The sequence below is a fragment of the Mustela nivalis genome (genome assembly GCF_964662115.1).
Source record: "Mustela nivalis genome assembly, chromosome: 8".
NCBI lineage: Eukaryota > Metazoa > Chordata > Mammalia > Carnivora > Mustelidae > Mustela > Mustela nivalis.
This window is the reverse complement of record NC_139027.1, coordinates 30,562,556-30,581,798: the sequence shown is the minus strand read 5'-3', so window position 1 is coordinate 30,581,798 and position 19,243 is coordinate 30,562,556.

The following is a 19,243-nucleotide window of genomic DNA, read 5'->3' as shown; positions in this document are numbered from 1 at the left end:
TGTGACACCATGGAGTTTGTCTCAGACCCTGGTAACAAGGAGCCATCTTGTGTGACACCTTGTTTGCAGAAACACTCTTACTAACTTAAGGTTAGTAACACTAACCTTAAAGGGCTGTGGTAAAAAATCATTTGCTGAATCAGGTCCAGAGGCAACGGCCTGAATAAAGGCATGAGGTTGTGCCCTGGGCTTGCGTCTTCAGGATATTTAAATATGGAGATCATTGCCCAAAATGAGGTGAATATTGAGAGATTTCACCTAAAACACTCCACTGAGTGAAGCTTGCTTCGTTCACCTCCATTTCCCATGTGCCCTTTAGAGGCATGTAGGCTCCTGACTCCTGGGTGCAGCAAACTGGCTTCCCTGACTGATTTTTATGTTAGATTGGATTCATTCTCTGAACCCAGTGAGAGAATGACCCGCCCCAGGATCTGAGGTGGATGGTTATGTGTGTGGCCGCAGCGGTGGTGTGGGTCCTGGTGTGAGAACCAGAATAGGGATGTGGAAGCATAAACATACTTGGGTTTTCACATCTCAGCCTCTGCATCCTCACAGGAGAGAGCACTTGCCAGCCTTTTGAGATCTCTATTCCCCAACCGCACCCATCCCAGAAGCCAGCCTTTCCAAGGGTTAGTCCCCTCCGCTGCCAAAGCAGGAGAAACATTTACACCAACAGTGAGCGTTCAAGACCTGTCCCTACCCAGTTGGCGGGAGGATGTTGCTGCTTGGGTCTTCGGTGGCCGGATAAAGTGACCGCAATCTTGGGAGAGCTCACTGTCTGCAACAAATCTGGGGTTTCCTCAGAAACTTCCGAGGACTGCAGCCCCACAGACTGGCTTGGGCATCAGGGAAAAAGAAAGTCCAGAGGGAGACCCTAGCTGAAAATGTCACATCTCTTGTTCAGTTCAGTTATGGATTGGGCTTGGTTTGGTTTTGTTTGGTTAGTCTTTGAATTTTATACCGCTCTGAATGTGCCCCAGAATGAACAATTAGAGTTTTTTCATTTAGGAAAAAAAAAAGTTTTCTTGAGCCATAATTCACATATATATAATTCACTCATTTAAAGTACAATCCAGGGGCGCCTGGGTGACTCAGTGGATTAAGCCGCTGCCTTCGGCTCAGGTCATGATCTCGGGGTCCTGGGATCGAGTCCCGCATCGGGATCGAGTCCCGCATCGGGATCGAGTCCCGCATCGGGCTCTCTGCTCGGCAGGGAGCCTGCTTCCCTCTCTCTCTCTCTCTGGCTGCCTCTCTGTCTACTTGTGATTTCTCTCTGTCAAATAAATAAATAAATAAATCTTAAAAAAAAAAAAAGTACAATCCAACATGGGTGTGTGTTTGTTTCTCTTTTTTTTTGGTATATTACCATGTTAATTTAAAAAATGGTGGCAAAATAATTGTAACATAAAATGTGCAGTTTTTAAGTATAAATTCAGGGGCACTGATGACATTCACAATGTCGAGCAACCATCACTCCTATTTCCAAAAGGTTTCCATTCCCCCAAACAGAAGCTCTGTTACTCTGTAACCAACTCCCCACTTGCCCCTCTTCCCAGCCCTTGGTGGCCTCTAATGTGCTTTCCGTCTCCATGAATTTGCTTATTCCGGACAGCTCGTATAAGTGGAGTCATGCTGTATTTGTCCTTTCTGTGTCTGGCTTATTTCGCTCAACTTCATGCTTTGAAGGTTCATCCATGAGGAGGAAGGCATCAGAACTCCATTCTTGTTTCAGGCTGAATAATAGTCCATCACACACACACACACACACACACACACACACACACAGACACACACACACACACACACACACACACACACACACCATGGTTTGTTTTTCTAATCATCTAGTGGTGGACACCTGGGTTGTTTCCTTTTTGGCTATTATGAATAATCCTGCCAGGAACATCGGGGAGCAAGAATCTCTTCAAGTCCTGAGTTTTCTGTTCCTTTGGATATAGATCCAGCCGTGAAACACCATCCGCTTTTAACTTCCTCCCCCCACCCTGGGTGCTCACACCAAGCCAGAAAGTGAACTCTGATCCTAAAAATAGACAGAGATTCAGATGTTCTAGGGCAAGCTGACTGCAATGCGACCACATAGCAGTGCCTGTGTCAATCCTTTGTCTTTTCAAAGCCGCAAATGGCATCCCTTCCTCTGTGTGCAAATCGCCCAGCCTCTGTGGAGGGCAGTGTCAGGGGAGGGCAGATACTCTCAAGGTTCTCCTGCTGCGAGAGCAGAAAAAGAGAAGACACTCCATTGCTCCTGAGGACAGGGGCCCATTTAAGAGGAAGGAGAGATGAAATTGGCATATTGAGTCTTTTCGCGGAGCCAGATGCTGGGGTAGGGGATGTTGGCTTCTTTTATCTTCTGGAGCATCCTTGCTTCCATCTAGCTCAGAGGAGGTAACTCAATGACTCAAAGACTCAGTGGCAGAAACGGACAATGCAGAACTTCAAAAACCCAAGCAGGTGACACATCCTGAATGAGGATCCCATAAAAATGCTGTGGGAGCTCAGGACAGGGAGAACCCACTGCTGCTGGGGGGTCCCGGGTATTTTCATAGAGAAGGTGAGCCATGAAATATGGACCATGAAGGGTAATTTTATTTGCACAGGAAGATGGGGCAGAGAAGGGAAGCGACAGGAATTGAGATGCGGTTGAGAAGTATGGAAATTTGTTTGGAATTTTTTCTGTTATATCTGGTTGAACCCCCCAGTCCAGCAGCTGCTGTCTGAGATTTGGGTCTGCAGGGGTCTCCTGGGAGGCAGATTCTGAGAAGGCAGGTAGTGAGCAGGACGTTTATTGGGGATTGCTGCTGGGGTCCACACCAGGGGGAGGGAGCTGGAGTGGCCAGAGGGGGAGGAGGGCCTGCGACGCCTGCCAGTGAAGGTGGCCCTTCCTTTGTCCCAGGTAGACAAAGGAGCGCGGCCTTTCTCTCCTGCACTGGTCAGTCATTGGATACAGTCTACCCTCGGAAGGAGCATGACCTTGGGTGAGGCTGTAATCTTCAGCCAATATAATCCTCAAACAGGGTGGACAGCTGAGGCCTATCAGCTGACAATCTTTGCGGCATCTGGCGGGATCAGGTTTCCATTCCCAGAGGGGGATCTGGTGGCAGAGCATAGGGTCCCCATACACAGACTCCCCGAGGGTCCCCTTGCCCTGTTGTGTGCTCAAGGCTGAGGACCATCAGATTCCTCGGGCCTCTCATCTCTCCTCACTTAGGTGATGGTTGAAACAATAAATCGGCTTGAGCGTGTTGAGCAGATGTCTAACATCTTCCATATTAGACAGGGAGATGAATGTATGCATTGTTATTAATTAGTTTATTTGATTTATGAAAAAGAATAAGTTTATTCATCAAAAATGCAGAATTTTAAATATATATGGAATATAGATTTGAAACAGAATAACACATTCTGATATTATTATTCCTTCTAAATGGGATTTCCAAGGAAAATGTGCAGAACCTGTCATCTTTCAGAGCAAAACGAACACCTCCCCTCTGCCAGCCCACTGGGGAATCAGAGACGGGAGTGGTTTTTATATCAGTGAAGATAAGTGAGGGCCGCAGCTGTCCATGCTGTAACCCTCACTCCAGCTGCTCACATCTCTCCATTGTCTCTGGACTTTCTCACTCCAGTGTGAATAGTTAACTCTTAAGGAGCTGGGGTACTAATCTCAGGAAACCAGTGGCTGCCTCCTGCGCGTTCAGGGGAGTGAATGATCAAAATGGGTCTTGAATAACGTTCCTGTGTGTTTCCCTCCACTCACCCAAATGAAAATTAAAATGAACTTAAACAAAAAGAGAAGATACTGGCTCATGTACCTGAAAAGCCCAGAAGGCTTCAGGAATGTCTGAATCCAGGGGTTCAAAAAATGTCATCAGATCCCAGCGTCTCTCCATCTCTTGGCTTTGCCTCATCTCGGTTGGTTCCATTCTCAGATGGGCTTTTCTCCTGCCATGAAAGATGGATGCTCCAGAATTTTCAGATTCATGTTCAGCTGGAAAGAGTGAGCCTCTTTCCCAGGAGCTTGGGCAAAAGTCCCAAGGTTTGATCAACTTGAACTGTCTTAAGGCATGCGTCTGCTTAAGCCAATTACTGTGGCCAGGAGAATGAGTTATGCTGATTTTCCTGTCTTGCACCTCTAAAATCAGAGTTAGAGCCCACCCCCTGCCCCGCCCTTGAATATATGGATTGATACAATGAAAGTTAGCAGCTAAAGCCCAGAGAAGAGTGTGGTAGACACAGTCGGTTGCTGTGGCTGATTAGGTGGGATTGGAAGTCAGTGTCTTCCTTCCTTCCCCTGGTGTACCTCTCTGTATCACAGGTGATTAAGAGCGAATAAGGACATTTCCCAGACTCTCTTGCAGCTATAATTTCTGCTGTGATTTGATTCCGCCTGTTGAATGCTTTCCTATGAATCTTGCCAACCCTATAGTTGTCTCCTCCGTGCTACTGCCTTGCAGCCCCAGCCCCTACTTTTTTCTTGCTGGCAGTGCCCACTCCCACTAGAGACTCTGAGAACCCTTCCCAGTCTCTTTGCAGCTGCGTGTTGGGTGTGTATGTGAGGAGGGGAGGATTCCTGGACAAGTTTTCTACCCTCACGACAGAAATGCCCTGGAGATAGTTAAGAAAAATCTTCCCTCTGGCTTTTGGATGTGGTTGGGAGAAAATGTGCTGTGTGGTGCTGAAGCATCCTTTTCGTAACCCTGTGGCTATAAGCCTGAGGAAATAAACTGACTGATGTGCCACTAAATGAACAAATCTTAAAATTGGAAATTGCATGAGAATTTCCTTAAAAAATTTTTTTTTAAGATTTTATTTATTTATTTGACAGAGATCACAACTAGGCAGAGAGACAGGCAGAGAGAAAAGGGGAAGCAGGCTCCCTGCTGAGCAGAGAGCCCGATGCGAGGCTCGATCCCAGGACCCTGAGATCATGACCTGAGCCAAAGGCAGAGGCTTAACCCACTGAGCCACCCAGGTGCCCCTGCATGAGAATTTTCTATTGTTTAAGCCACTTTCAGCTGGATTGTGTGGTTATCTGCAGCTGGAAGTGGAGAAAGAGAGAGAGAGAGAGAGGACACAGGGAAGCAGGGGAGGGGATAAATTCTAATTCGGCTAATGTCCCTTGTGGAATTAACAGCGACTTTGGGTGTAGGCAGGAAACCACAGTCTTCGTATCTTGTATCTTCATGAGATACAAACACTCATCTTTTGGCTTCCCTGGTGCTGAGTCCCTGAAGCTTGGCAGAGGGGAGGGGCAGCAACTGCTAGGCTGGTTGGCGAGTGTGGTGTCACCTCCTGCCTCCCATTCTCATTCTCAGTTTATAAAATAATATAGTTCTTCTCCATGCTCCCCCAAGGCTTCTTGTGCCTATTTTTATGTGATCTTCACAAAAAATCTTCAAGGCGGTAGGGCCAATGTTATTCGTTCTGCATTTCTGATGACAAAACTGGGACAGGGACTTAAATGGCTCGGCCAACCTCGCACAGCTGATTAGGAGAGACACAGATTTCCTGACCCTTGTTCTAGTTTTGTTTCTGCTACGCTATATTGCTGCCTCTAAACTTTGGCAAAATGATTTGTGTGTGTGTGGCGGGGGAATCAACTGAAGTGTCTAGCCCCAAACAGCCTGCAGGTTCAGCCTCTGCTCCCAGAGGGCAAAGGGCCTCACTGGTCTCCCTGGGACCCTATCATGCTCTTGGCCTTCTGTGGCTCAGCAGAGGCGGGGGACCTCTTGCAAAGCTGTCATTTGGCTCATGCCTGAGTGAGGGGGAGAAACTGTGAGCTCACCCAAGTTGGGGTGTTTGGGGTGAGTTTGATATCAATAAGGAACATTACACAGAAATGCAGACAAGAGCTGCCCCAGGTCAGGACTCACAGAGGAGGGGCTGGAGGGTGGCTCTGGGTCCTGTCTGGCTCGCGGTACCTTGCCGTGGGCCTGGTGACGGGCATTTCGGGTTCCTTCACGGAACTCGGCTGCCCTCTGGGTTTGCTTTCCTGTCCCACCATGGGCTTCCTCATAGTTTCTGTCCTGGGTCACTTCCTTCTTGACTCTGGCCACACGTAACCTCTTTGGCCTCCTCTGCATCACTAGGAGGAAGGGAATGTAATAGAGTAGGGGTGAAGGAGCTCCGGGTGATGAATGAAGTTCTTGCAGCAAAACACAGGTGGGCGAGGCTGCTTGGGCCACCAGTGGCGCTGCTAGGAGAGAAATGGGGCAGCCCTGCTGTCTGTTACCCAGGGGAGTGGGTCCTGGGTCACTGGCCGGCTGGAGCCACACTGGTGCTGGAGGGGATGGCCAGAGCTCCGGGTCATATGATGGAAACACTCAGGGGCCAGGGGCCTGTGTCAGAGGGCAGTTTCTGTAGAAGGGGCTCAACAGTGGAATTCCCTGAGTGGCTATGCCTTTGTCAGACTCAAGAATGAGCTTTGAGCATGGGTTTGGTTTCTCAGACCACTGCCTGTGCCTCAGGGAGGGCGACACAAGCTTCTCTCCACGTGGGCCTGACTTAGCTCTCCTTACGTGCCCCGGGCTGACCTGTATGAGGGCCCGGGCCACAGGCGAGGCCACGTGTTTGGAAATTTTATGGATGACCCCACTGTGGTTTTAACTTCCTCTGTCAGAGAGGAGACAAATCAGAAGGAGGGCTTGCTAACTCTCCTTCTAAATCACTTCCAGCCTTTCCTAGTTCCAGGCAGCTTCACATTCCACATTTTCCTTCCGGTCTCCAAACCTTTCCATGCTTGGGCTCCTCTTCCGACAATGGGCCAGTGTGTGGCTGAGCATAGAGATCGTGGGGGACCCCCTCTTCCCTTGCGGTGTTGGCCCCACAAAGTCAAAGACGGCTATAGACAAACTGTGAACCCAAATGAACATGAAACCTAATCGGGTTTGGCCTCTAGATGGAATTAGACTATTTTTAGACAAACTATTTTAATAGCCTCCCCACCTGCTTTAAGTTCAGACTTTTCACACCTCCCTGAAACTTTGATTTGTCAATAATCTGTTTCGTTTAATTCTGAACTGCCACTCAAGGCGTGATGTGAGCACCTGGGATGAGCTGTGACACACGGGCCAGCTCTCCAGCAGATGGGGTTCTGGGGTTCATGAGAGAGTGGCTCGTTGACTTTGCTAAACCTCCTCTTTTATATCATCATGCTCAATACCACGTCCAGAGGTCAAACTAAGGCGGGGATGTTGTCACTCAGTAAATGCTTTCAGAATAACTAAGTTACTAAATAATGGGGAATAGCTTTAGTTGAGGCTCTCTGTGGCACCTTGTCTCCCCCTTTCCGGATTCCCCTTTCTTCCACGGATGGCCTCCACCTTTGGAGGCCACAGTGTCCTCACAGCGCACCCCCCACCCCACTAACCCCAGGCTCGCTCCAACCTCTTTGGTCTGCCTTCCAGGATCCTATTCTGGGAGAATGGAATGGTTAACTCAAAAAGAAAGGATCCTCCTAATGGTAGACCTCCAGACATTGGCAAATGGGTCAGAGAACAATGTTTGTTGGGGATGAGGTAGGAGTGGGGGACAGTCAGGAAATGTTTCTGGAATCCCAGCTCTGTAAAGCTGGCTCTGGCTATCGGAAATGCAAACCTCAGTTAGTGGAAGCAGCGGTGCTTGTTCTGATTCAACCCTTTCTGTGGATGAGCTAAGTGCAAGGAACAATACACAGCCGGAGAGCTGTCCCTCAGGAGAGCACAAGAACCGGAAGATACCAAGTCACTGGATTCCAATTTAGACTATAGGGCATGACTGCAAAGTTTAAATACATATGTTCTAGGATGTACAAGTTCACACGAAGGCTGTCCTTTAATGGGAGTAGGTCACTTGTTTTGTGATTTTTTTGTTTGTTTGTTTTTAACAAAAACCAACCTGCATGGAGAATTGCCTTCAAGTCAGCCTGGCAGACACACCAGAAGAGTATTCTCTTAAATTTTTGTTAAAACAATAAAAAAGGAGCATGATTATGACCCTTAAGCATTATTCTTTGCAACAAATGACTTTAAAAAGTAGTTTTATTGGGATATAAGTGATGTACAATAAACTACACATATTTAAGTGTGTATTTTGATGAGTTTTGACGGGAAACCCATCACCACAACTGAGACACGAATGCCTCCATCACCCCCAAAACTTCCCTTGTGCCCCTTCGTATTCCATCTTTTTCCTATGCCCCCACCTGCCCTGTCCCAGGCAACCACTAGTATTTGGTGGTAAATAAGCGTCTTTTTAAAAAATGAGATTTTCCCTAAAAGGCAGAGAATTTTCCAACTCTGGGGCTGTGGTCATGACGGGAGGAGGTCCCCAAAAGAAGTCCGGGGCAGCTCTCAGCAGGTGCACGACTGTGGGAATAATGCGCAGCCTTCAAGGAAGGTATGATTTGTTTGGATATGTAAATCCTGGTACGGCTTTCGAAGAGTTAACCACATTTTTTTTTTTTTTTTTTTTTACATTTTATCTTGTATCTGGTGACAGTCTGTAGTTGGAATCTACTCACCCGAATTAACTGGCCAGTGGCACAATGACACATTCAAGCCCTCATCTGGGAAAGTAACAGTCCTTGCTTCTTACGCCAAATGGTGTCATTTGAGGAATTCCAAACAGACTTCAGGACATAGTTTTTCTTTTCTGGCTCTGTCTTCTATGAGGGAAGTGCTCCCTTTACCCCTGAACTTGTTTCTCATGCCCTGATACTGCATTCAACCCCGGTTCGTGTCCATGCTATCCTCAAAATAGTGGCAAGCCCATCGCACCCTCTCTGTGTCTTGTGTCCGTCTCTTAGGCGACCTCCTGCCTTCTTCACCCGTGTTACTCAGGGCCTGTTGGCCCCTTCAGACTCTTCTCTGACTCTCCAGCTTCCAGTCTTCTCCCTCTTTCACTCTCTGTGTATCAGTGGATCTTTATGAAAGGCAAATTCATTCAAAATCAACGAATTCGTTGATTTGTTCTAAATCAACATTTGATAACCTTTAGGACTGTGTCACTGGTGAGGAGGATTTAATAAGTCAGACGTTCATAGCTGATGGAAAATATTTGTAGCCTGATACTAAAATGCTGTTCACCTACTATTTTTTTTTTCTTTGCCCAACTCCCTTCTCCCAGAGACTGACTTGTCTCACTCCCTTACTTCCTTTAGGTCTCTGTATTTTGAATAGCGAGGCCTGATGACTTCCTGTCAAAGAGCAATGACCCACTCCCAGCAATCGCTATTTTCCTTTATCTTGCTTCCCCCATCCCTTCATACCTATTACCATCTGACATACATGTACTTACTGTGTATTCCTTTACGGTCTACTTGTTACCATCGGGATACAAGTTCTGTAAGTGCGAGAATTTTTCCATTTTATCTCCTGCTGCATCCCCAGCGTCCCCACAGTGCCCGCCCCGGCCACATAGTAGGGGCTTGTATGCATGTGTTCAAAGAACAAATATGCACAGAGAACAACAGCACGTGTCTTCGGAGGACAGCGCTGTGCATTTCAGTGTCAATGTGCTAGAATGAATGAAATACCAGCTTGCATGTGGGAACAGTGGCAAGCTGGGGTCATAGGATGGTGTAGAGAGTTCCAAGAATGAAAACAGCCTTTTTCAGCCTCAAACAAGAGGAAAAATGTATTAAAAAAAAAACAACTTATCACCCTGTGTCTGGAATACTAATAATGTATGTGAAGAAACAAGATCAGAGCAAACAAAGAAAAGTGAATTCTAATAAATCAGAGAGAGAGAGAGAGAGGGAGAGAGAGAGAGAAAGAAAGTGAGAGGCTCGGCCACACCATCCTTTAGATGCCACCAGCAGATCTTTGGTGTTTGCTCTAAATTCTGTAAATCAAGTGCACTGACCTATGAGAAGAGACAATGGCAAAGACAAACTGAAAGCTGGGACTTTATTTTAAGAAGCAACCCCAGGGATTATGGGTGATTTCACTGAGATTGAGTTCAGTCTCACAGGAGCTTTGAGCGGCCAGTTCGTGGGCCTGAGTCCGTCTTGGCTTTCCCTTCACCTGTCCACTGGACTCAGGGCAAGCTGCTCCCTCCTTCTGGGCCTGGGCCTCCACCAGCAAGGGAATGTGGGAGCTGCAGAAAACCCACCTCCAAGGTCTCGTCCACCCATAAAGTTCTGCAATCCCGAATCTTGATAGGGTTTTCAATTTGTCCTCATTAATGCAGAGATTCAATTAACCAGGACAGTAAATTCCCTGAGCATTCTGCTTAATTGGATTTTTACTAAAATAGCCTCAAATTTTGTTTACTGCATTAAAGAAAAAAAAAGTATTATTATTATTTTTTTTTTTGCATTATTTTACATCAGCCATCCCCTGAGCCGGAACACCCTCCCCTCTACCCTCGATGAGCCTGGGCGTCGCTCCTGAGGGCATTATGGTCAGTGGAGGAAGCAGAGGAAGAGGCAGGTGCAGAGAGAATGCAGAGCGACCACAGAACCACTCCTAAGCCGGTCTGCAGTTTGGGAGTCAGGATCGGGCTGGGGATGGGGGGTGCTTTACACGGGACGTGATAGAAATGTTTGGGTTTAGATTTGACTGTGCTTTCTCGGTATCTGAAAATGATGCAATGAGTTCGTTGTGAAAGTGGCTGGGAAATGCACGGGCTTGAGCTGTCATTTGGGGTTGGGGGAGGGGCCCCCGGAGAGGAGTCAAAATGTCTTGGTGGGAAAGAATAAAGTTGTTTTCTCCTTGTGCCCTGAGGAGTCTGGCTCATGTGGTAGATCATTTACCCCAGGTATTATTTTTTTTAATCTTTCCCTTCCAGTCAAATAACCTGTGAGGCTCATGAGAGGGCCTCCCTGTCCCCACGGATCCTGAAGTTCCTTTACCTCATATGGCATGCAGGCCGGGGCTGTATGACATAGTGCCCTCTCAGCTACTGTCAGCCGGCTTCCTATGTGTGAGACCTGCGGCCACCATGCTAACTCGCTCACCATAAGGGGATGGGTGGGGACAGAATTCTGAGAACCCCTTGGTGAAGACCAAATTCTAAATGACCAGGTTAAAGGCTTTAGAGAGCTGGCTTAGCCCCTCTGGACCCCCGCTTTCTCTTCCCAGAGGTGAGAGGTCACAACTCCAGCTGTGACTTTTTTTTTTTTTTTTTTAAGATTTTATTTATTTGCTTGACAGACAAAGATCAGGAGTAGGCAGAGAAGCAGGCGGGGGTTGGGAGGGAAAGCAGGCTCCCCCTGCCGAGCTGGAAGCGCGATGTGGGGCTCAATCCCAGGACCCTGAGATCATGACCTGAGCCAAAGGCAGAGGCTTTAACCCACTGAACCACGCAAATGCCCCTGACATTCTATTTTTGATATTTTCTGAGTTCCCTTCATTTTGTCTAGCTTAAATTTTGAGTAACTGGGAGAGAAGATTCAAGACCAAGTCCCACCATCCTTATACCTGATGTGTACCAGGTATTTTCCCAGATGTCAAGGGATGAATCCTCAAGCAGGTATTATTACCCCCAATAAAGATGCAATTTAAGAGCAGACCGAAGGTCACGGAGTATAAATGTTCGGTCACCACCGTTGAATTACAGCTGTGGTTTGAATCCAGGCCTTCCGATTCCAAGGCTAGTGCTCTTTCTCTCTCAGCTTTTGTTAACTTACAGATTATTGGACTTATTTAATAGTGTTTCCAGTCAAGGCTTGAAGTTGAGGTGAGGAAATGAGTCTTATTCATTTTCAACTCCTATAAAACACGTCCTCTCAGATACACGCTCATCTCTTCTTTCGACTAAGGGAGGAAGAGAAAGCAAGGAGAGGGAGGAATGGAGATAATGCGGTTGACTCTCAAGTGGAAGAAGGAAACATAACTCCCAGGAGAAGCACAATTTTCTCTTCTAGCCCCTAGTTTCCAGCTTCGACATCATTCATCCCCAGCTGAGATGACCAGTCCTGAGCCAAAAAATATCATTCAGTAAAGATCATTCACACATCACTGTCAATGGCTAGCACTCCATGAGCTTGGTCCTCTCTACCAGGCGCTGTAGCCATGGCACTGCTTGGGGGCTGGGCATAGAGAAGCAGAAAGGAAGAAAGAAAAAAACAACAAAGCCATATGCTTTGCTCTCTGTCTCCGAGCACGAGAATTCCTTTATGCCTGGCCTCCCCTCCCCGGAGTACTCACAGTCTGTGCCCCACTGTCTTCTGGGATTTGAGCTGCTCTGAGTATAGGCAGGGAGCTGGCTATTGGAGGAAAAACTACTGGCAAACTCACCCCTGGGTTCGTGGTGCTTTGATCCCCATCTTTTTCCCCAGTTCACCTGCTACGGTTTACTTCTCAGAGTTCTCAAACACCTGCTCCAAGCTTGTAGCAGGAGAGACAGAGTCAAGAGAGGTGGGCTTTTGTGCTCCCCTGCATTCACTGGCTAAGGGACTCGGGGTTGGGGTTAAGTGGCCAGCCACTTTCAGCTCTTCTGGCTGTGGGCAAAGGGGGTTTCTTCTTTCTCCAGGGCAAAGGGAGCAGCCCTGGAAAGAGAGAAAACACGGAAGGGAGGGGATGGAAGCCATCAGAAGAGACTCGAGAGAACCCTGGAGGAGGGGCATGCCAGTTTGGGCAGATCCCAGAGCAGACTGTGACCAGGTGACCCAAGGACACACAGGGTGCTCATCTACGGGTGAGGTGGGGGCACCCCGATCTGATCCATCCACTCCAGACACCACGACCATGACTTAATTGTGCTCTGTGTCCACCTTCAGGTTGAATTGAGACAGATGAAATGCCCACAAAGGGCTTTCAATTTCTGTGGTAAAATGGTTTAAAAGCCCCCCTGGCTTTTAAAGCAATTATTTCTGGCTCAAATGTTCCCCAGGAGACGCCTGCTATTTCTTAGTGCTCTTTTGCTTTGAGCTTCTCCATCTCCTTTTATCACCAGATCCCCAAGTGTCCCAGCCGCTGTCACACATTCTTCCTGGACCCTCCACATACATGTGGGTTATATTTGGATGCGGAGAAAGAGCCTTCCTGGTGGTGTCCCACGGCTCCCTCAATGATGTACTACAGAGGAACCCTCTGGTGAAGGGGGCCTCGCACGCCTTGTGTGAGATCCGTGTCCAGACACTTGTAGTCAAGAGCCAAGCAAAACCACCCAGCTGATCACTGAGCCATGATGGGCAAGATGAGAATGACCCTTATGGCAGTATGGTGACCTCAGACGTCCCCTTTGCTTGGAATTTTTTGTTTGGTTTGGTCTGGGTTTTGGTTTGGTGTTTGTACCAACACAAATCCGAAGGACTGACAACCCTTCTTCAAATATATCCATGAAAACCAGCACCGCAGTCCAAAGGTTGATCTTGATTCCAGCTTTCCGCAGCTTCAGAAGGCTAAAGTATGCAGTATTTATTTTCTTTCCAGACCTGGAAGCAGTTCCAGCCAGCTTGGGCTAAAAGGAGAAAACCAAGAACGAGGCTGAATAATTGCATGGAAAGGACAGGACACAGCCAAGCCCAGCACGGCAGAGCCATGAGTGTGGCCAGCTTCTCGCTCCTCTTCTTGTTCCTACTCCTTTTCTCCGTACCTCGACTCAGTCCTCTTTCGTTGCAGACCTGCTTCCTCCAGAGCTGGTAAAGAGGGAGGCTGACAGCCCTGGTGAATGGCGTCATAGCTTCTGCATTGGAGATAGAATGACCTCCTTTCTTGGTTCCAGGGTGGAAAGTGCTGGAAAGGTCTTTGATTGTCCCAGCTTGCATGTCAGGGCTTGCCCCCGCCCCACTCTGACAAATCAACTGGGAGATAAGGTTCATGGAAGAACATGGAGGCTCCTAAGGTAGATGTGTGGGCGGGAAAGGTCAAACCATTCATTCATCCAGCCAGCTAGCCAGCCAGCCAGCCATCCAACCATCCATCCACCCAACAGAGTTTTGTTGAGCAAAACTTCGAGACTGAGTGAGGGGTCAGAGTCTGCACTGACTGGGGAGAGGTCACCTAGAGGTTGGGAGATGAAGGTGAAGAAAAAAGGCAACAGGCACCTCACGCTCAGCAAAGTCCCAGATGTAAGAAGAAATGAGATGCTTGTGCCAGAACGTAGCTCAGCGGCTCCTTCACAGTGGAGTCCTGCTCGGGGAAAACTGCTGGTCCCCCGACAGACACAGTGTCTAATAGTGTAGTTGTTTCATGATCTAGTGCGAGTTCCCTCACTCGTGGTCAAGCAGGGCCAGTTCGTGCTCCAGCAGTGGGGCTGCAGACGACACTCGAGGTAGCTGTGCCCGGGGAGATGCTCCCACATATTCTACAGGAGGCATGTATGAGAATGTTCACGATAGCTTTGTTTGCTTATTGATTTATTTATTTTTAAAGATTTCATTTATTCACTTGAGAGACAGTGCATGCGGGAGCACAGAAGCAGAGATGAGGGGTGGAGGGAGAGGGAGTCCTATGTGGGGCTCGATCCCAGGACCCCGGGATCATGACCTGAGCCAAAGGCAGACAGACGCTTAACCATCTGAGCCACCCAGGCGCCCCAATAGCTTTGTTTGTAACTAAAAAAGGTAACAACCCAGATGTCCATAAACAAAAGAATCAAGAAGTGATCATGGTGTAATCAGACAATGGAAACCTATGCAGCCCTGACAATGAATAAAATCCAGTTACGTATATAAATGTGGACGAACTTCAAAAATATCGACCATGGAGTAAAAACAGCAAATTGAGGAGATTATCATTAGTATGGATTCTTGAGATGAGCTTCGAAACCAGGCACTAATGATATAATGGTTAGGGATCCCTTATAAATGGATTGAAATCTGGAAGAAAAGCTAGGGAGTGAACAATACATCTGTCAGGTCAGTGGCTTGCCCACCCCCCGCGCAGGGATGGAGAGTGGATTGGAAGGGGGCCCAGGAACAGAAGGAGCTTCAAGGCATTGGCCGTATTTTATTCCTTAAGCTGGGTGGTTCTTAGCTTCACTGTTATTCTTTAAACTGTACATAGAGGTCATACACACTCTTTTGTAAGTATGATCTATTATTGCACAGTGAAAATATTTAAAAATTTATTTTGTCAAAGCTATAACTTCCCCCAACCCCACATCAATAACAGGTAGAAGTTAGTGTAGGTCAGTGGTATGAGCCTCAAAGGAATGAGAACTTTTCCAAATGTGGTGCCTTGAAGATCTGGAAGGACATCAGTGAGAGAGGAAGGTAAGCCACTCCCTGTCCACTGGCCATGGGTACCAGCAGCTTGACTCAGGTGTGTCCCACTGTCCCAGAGGCACCTCCTGCTTACATGGCCTGCGAACCTCACCTCACCTACTTTATAACCCTTTCTTCCCCCACCACAATCCTCAGGATTTAGCCTGTTTTGCTTTCCCTTTCAAAGCTGCCCCAGAGTCCTCCTTTTCTCTGCATTCCTACAGCCACCAGCTGAGAAGGGTGCAAAAATCCTAACTTTTCCATTTTTTAAAATTCCCTTCCGACCCCACCCACAAGCCCCAAGCAAGTGCACAGGTCCATTTGGAGTTAAAAGCGTGAAAGCCTGTTGGATAGTGCAGAAATCTTTCCTAATAGCACTCCCGAAGTTTGTTCACTCACCATCTGATTACCTTTTTAGGGAAGGTTTGTCATTTGCCGGCTGAAGTTTATTTTATGTTGTATCTGGTTTGCAAACATATTCTTTGTTGACAGCTCTAGTTTGAAATGTTTGGACTCACTTTGCTCTGGGTAAAACACGTTGTCAAGTCTTTTTTAAACTGCTGGTCTTTCTGGCCCTGAACTCTGGCATCCAGTAACCTCAGGGACATAAAAGCTTTGAATTAGGAGGGACCCTGGACATCTCCCATTGGACTTCCCACCCGATGAAAGAATTCTTCCTGAAACATGCCAGATCACAGCCTCTGAGAGCTTGCTTTTTAAGGGCATTGTTGAGAGTCTCATAAGTTACACACTCCCTATCAAACTTAGCATCCATTTTCACTTTGTCATCAAGAACCAGCAGTCAGCACGAGCATTTTCCAAGTTTGCTAATTAAATTAAATTGAACGCAGACTCTTGCAAAACCGGTTTCCGAGACGCGGCAGGTCCTACACTGGTCACAGACACCTTTAATCTACTTCATATAATCATATCCTGGATTAGGAAGGACCAAGGAACAAGAGAGGAATTGGATCTATCCACACACTTGGAAATAGGGCAGAGAAGCCGGGGGATTTGGCTAATCGCTTGAGAGTTCTGCGTGCATATTTCCCTCGGTCCCTTTGTCTCGGCTTCTTGCCTCCTTAAAGGTACAGAAACAAATGCAGACGGCGACTTTCCTCAAAAAGGAAACTCATCACGGGCCCCGGAGGAGGGGGGGCAGTTCTGTGCTCTGTCACCCCTTACTCCCCTCTGTCTTCCCCACCGCCTCAGGCTGTTCCTGGCTGCCTTTTCCCATTAAGCTGGGCCCACCCCACTTTTTGAGCCCGGCTCAGGGACAGTGCGATGTGTGTTACTAGTTGCCTCTTCCACCTGTCTCCCTACCTTCGGTTCTGCTCTGCCAGAGCCTGGAACCAAGCTGTGACCCCAGGTGCGGTCACTGTTAAGTGGGTTTGGGCCCTGAGCCATGCTGGGACATTGGTGGCCCAGGTCCTTCAGGGTAAGGGAAGGAAGCCAGCCTGGAAAAGGCCAGAATTAACTAATGGGACAGCAGGGTTGTTCTATACCGGAATCCCAGTCTCACACAAGCCGGTGAGAGTTTCTGGGCTAAAGAAGGGAGCTGAAAATGCTCTTTATAATTGGGGAGGGGGGCAGGAAGCCCAAGCTTGGGTGGATAAGGGACAGTTAAGGATGCTGACCCAGTTTGAACACAGAGCAGGCGAGATGCTGTGGGCATGGGAAGCACAGGCAAGGTTGAGAAATGCTGGGTGTGCCCTGGCCGGTGGAGCCCTGAGGGCCTCTGTGGCAGGAGGTCCGCAGACCTGGGGAACTGGACCCTTGACAGCCGGGTGTTGCTGTCAGAGCAGATGCAGGTGGGACTTGTGGGGCTGAGTAGTCAGGGACAGGGTCCAGCCCATGGGGCTCCAACCTGACCATTAGGGAGGCCAGGGTGCCCCTCCCCACCCCCCATCCCCAGGGAACCAGAGGTGGGAGTAGGGGTGGGTGGCTGACTGACAGGGAGCTGGATTAGGAAACACGGAGATCATGCAGCAGATTATAAAAGTGAAGCACAACTGTGTTCAGTAGTCAATACAGTACAGGGTGGTTGGTGTTATGCCCGAGTTTTTGCGTCCGAGAGACCACCAAGGAGCCAAGCACTGATGCAATCCCACGAGGGTTTATTTGACAAGCTTAAGCTTGGGCCCAAGTATACCGGACACAGCAGGGATAGGGACTTGGACCCCGAACCAGAAAGGCTGTGGGCATGGGAAGCACAGGCAAGGTTGAGAGTAGGGATGGACTCCATGGTGGGTGAGGACAAAGGGGATTATGGATGATATACATCTCTAAGGAATCAAGGTCTCCAGGACCTTGAGGGGCTAACTATTGTTGGGAGAGAGGTTATTTATTATCAATAATAAAAATCTTCTCGTGAGACCCTTTAGATGTACATCAGTGGGCCATATGCTTGGGAATGATTCTTGACATTATCTTGGAGGTTTAGAGATAAAGGAATTGTTAAAGTAGACTTACAGGATCCTGGTCGGACCTGTTGGGGTAGGGGGTTGGTCAGGATAGGATTGTCCTTAGCAAAATCTCAAGGTGAGGGCAGTTAAGTCACCAGGGGAGAGGCACTCTGTCTGTTTCAAGGGCTTGTCAGTAGGTGAGGAATTTTAATGATTTTCTTCTGCCTCTGTTTCCCACATCAGCTAAACTTGAAGCGGGATGGCCTGAATTTTATCGGCCTCCACATTTCCCCCTGAACAATTTTGACCCTTAAATCTTTAAGGCTGTTGAAGGTGGAAGGTCTTATCTTCTGTAACTTCTTCCTGCTGAATAGGGTTGTAGAGTTGTCCCTACCTACTCGGGTCAACACTGGTCAGTTGGGGAATGTGTAGAGGAGTTATGCAGCTGAGTCCAGGGGTTTAAATCAATCATTAAAAGAGAGAGGGACTGTTTAAAGTGCTAACCTGAGTATGTCAGAACCCAAAAAATATTTTGTGATAATCTGGAACATCAAGATGGCTGCGCTTATGTCAGGGCTAGACTCGAAGTGGGTACAGCCTTGTTTTTCTTGGTTTCCACAGCTGACATGGGGGAGGGGGAGGGAAAGTCAACACCGGGGAAGGGAAGGATGAGAGTTTGGCACAGATGCCCTTCTCTGGGCATTGTCTCCCAGGCCAGTGGGACAGTCAGCAGGCAGGGACCGAAGGTGTCATTTTCACAGGGTCTCAGGGACACAGAGGCCATAGCTGTGTGCTTTGGGTTTAAAGCTAACTCCCAGGGACACCAAGTGGAGGAGGGGCATCATCGTCATGCCCACCTGTGCAGCAACGCATCTTTCTCGAGTGTTGAGGCTAGCAGAAAGCATAACTGCATGTTGGTCCCTGCCCCCTTGATGTCATGGAAACAGCACCTTTGGTAAGGATACAGATGTATTCGCAGAGGGCAGCCTGAGAACACATGAGTCTCACTCGAAGGCTCTGGAACACCAGAGAATCATTGGTGGGGCTAGAGAGCCTGCATCATGTAGGTGGAGGCAGGAGCCACTGACGTTCCAGATACACCTGTGCCTTTCACCTGGTGGGTACCTACAGTCCAGGGAGACCTAGAAACACTCAGATCAGGGAGCAGAGCTGATGCTCCTAAACGCTAGATAAAGCAATGCGGCATTTTAATTTTCACCTTAACAGCTTTGACAAATTCCTTCCTTCTTTTAGATTCATAGAGCTTTTAGGAGTCTGTAATCACCTTATTTTTCTTCCATTATTCCAAGGGTCAGCATGCTTTTTTTTTTTTTTCATTTTTTCTTTTTTGATAAAGAGTCAGATAGTAAATATTTACAGATTTGTGGGTCATCCAGTCTCTGTTACAGCTGCTCAGCTCTGCCACTGGAGCGCGGAGGCAGCCTCTGGACGCTATGTCAATTGTGAATGGGACTGTGTTCCACTGAAACTTTACTTGTGGACACTGAAGTTGGAACTTCATATAATTTTTTACAAGTTACAAAATGTGCGCCTTCTAATTGTTTCACTAATTCAAAAATGTAAAAAGTGTTTTTAACTCGCAGGGTCCAAAGACAGGCTGTGGCCATAACACTATTTAATCCCTATGATGGTGGGAACTGGCTCATGATCGGGTCCCCAGTGCCTG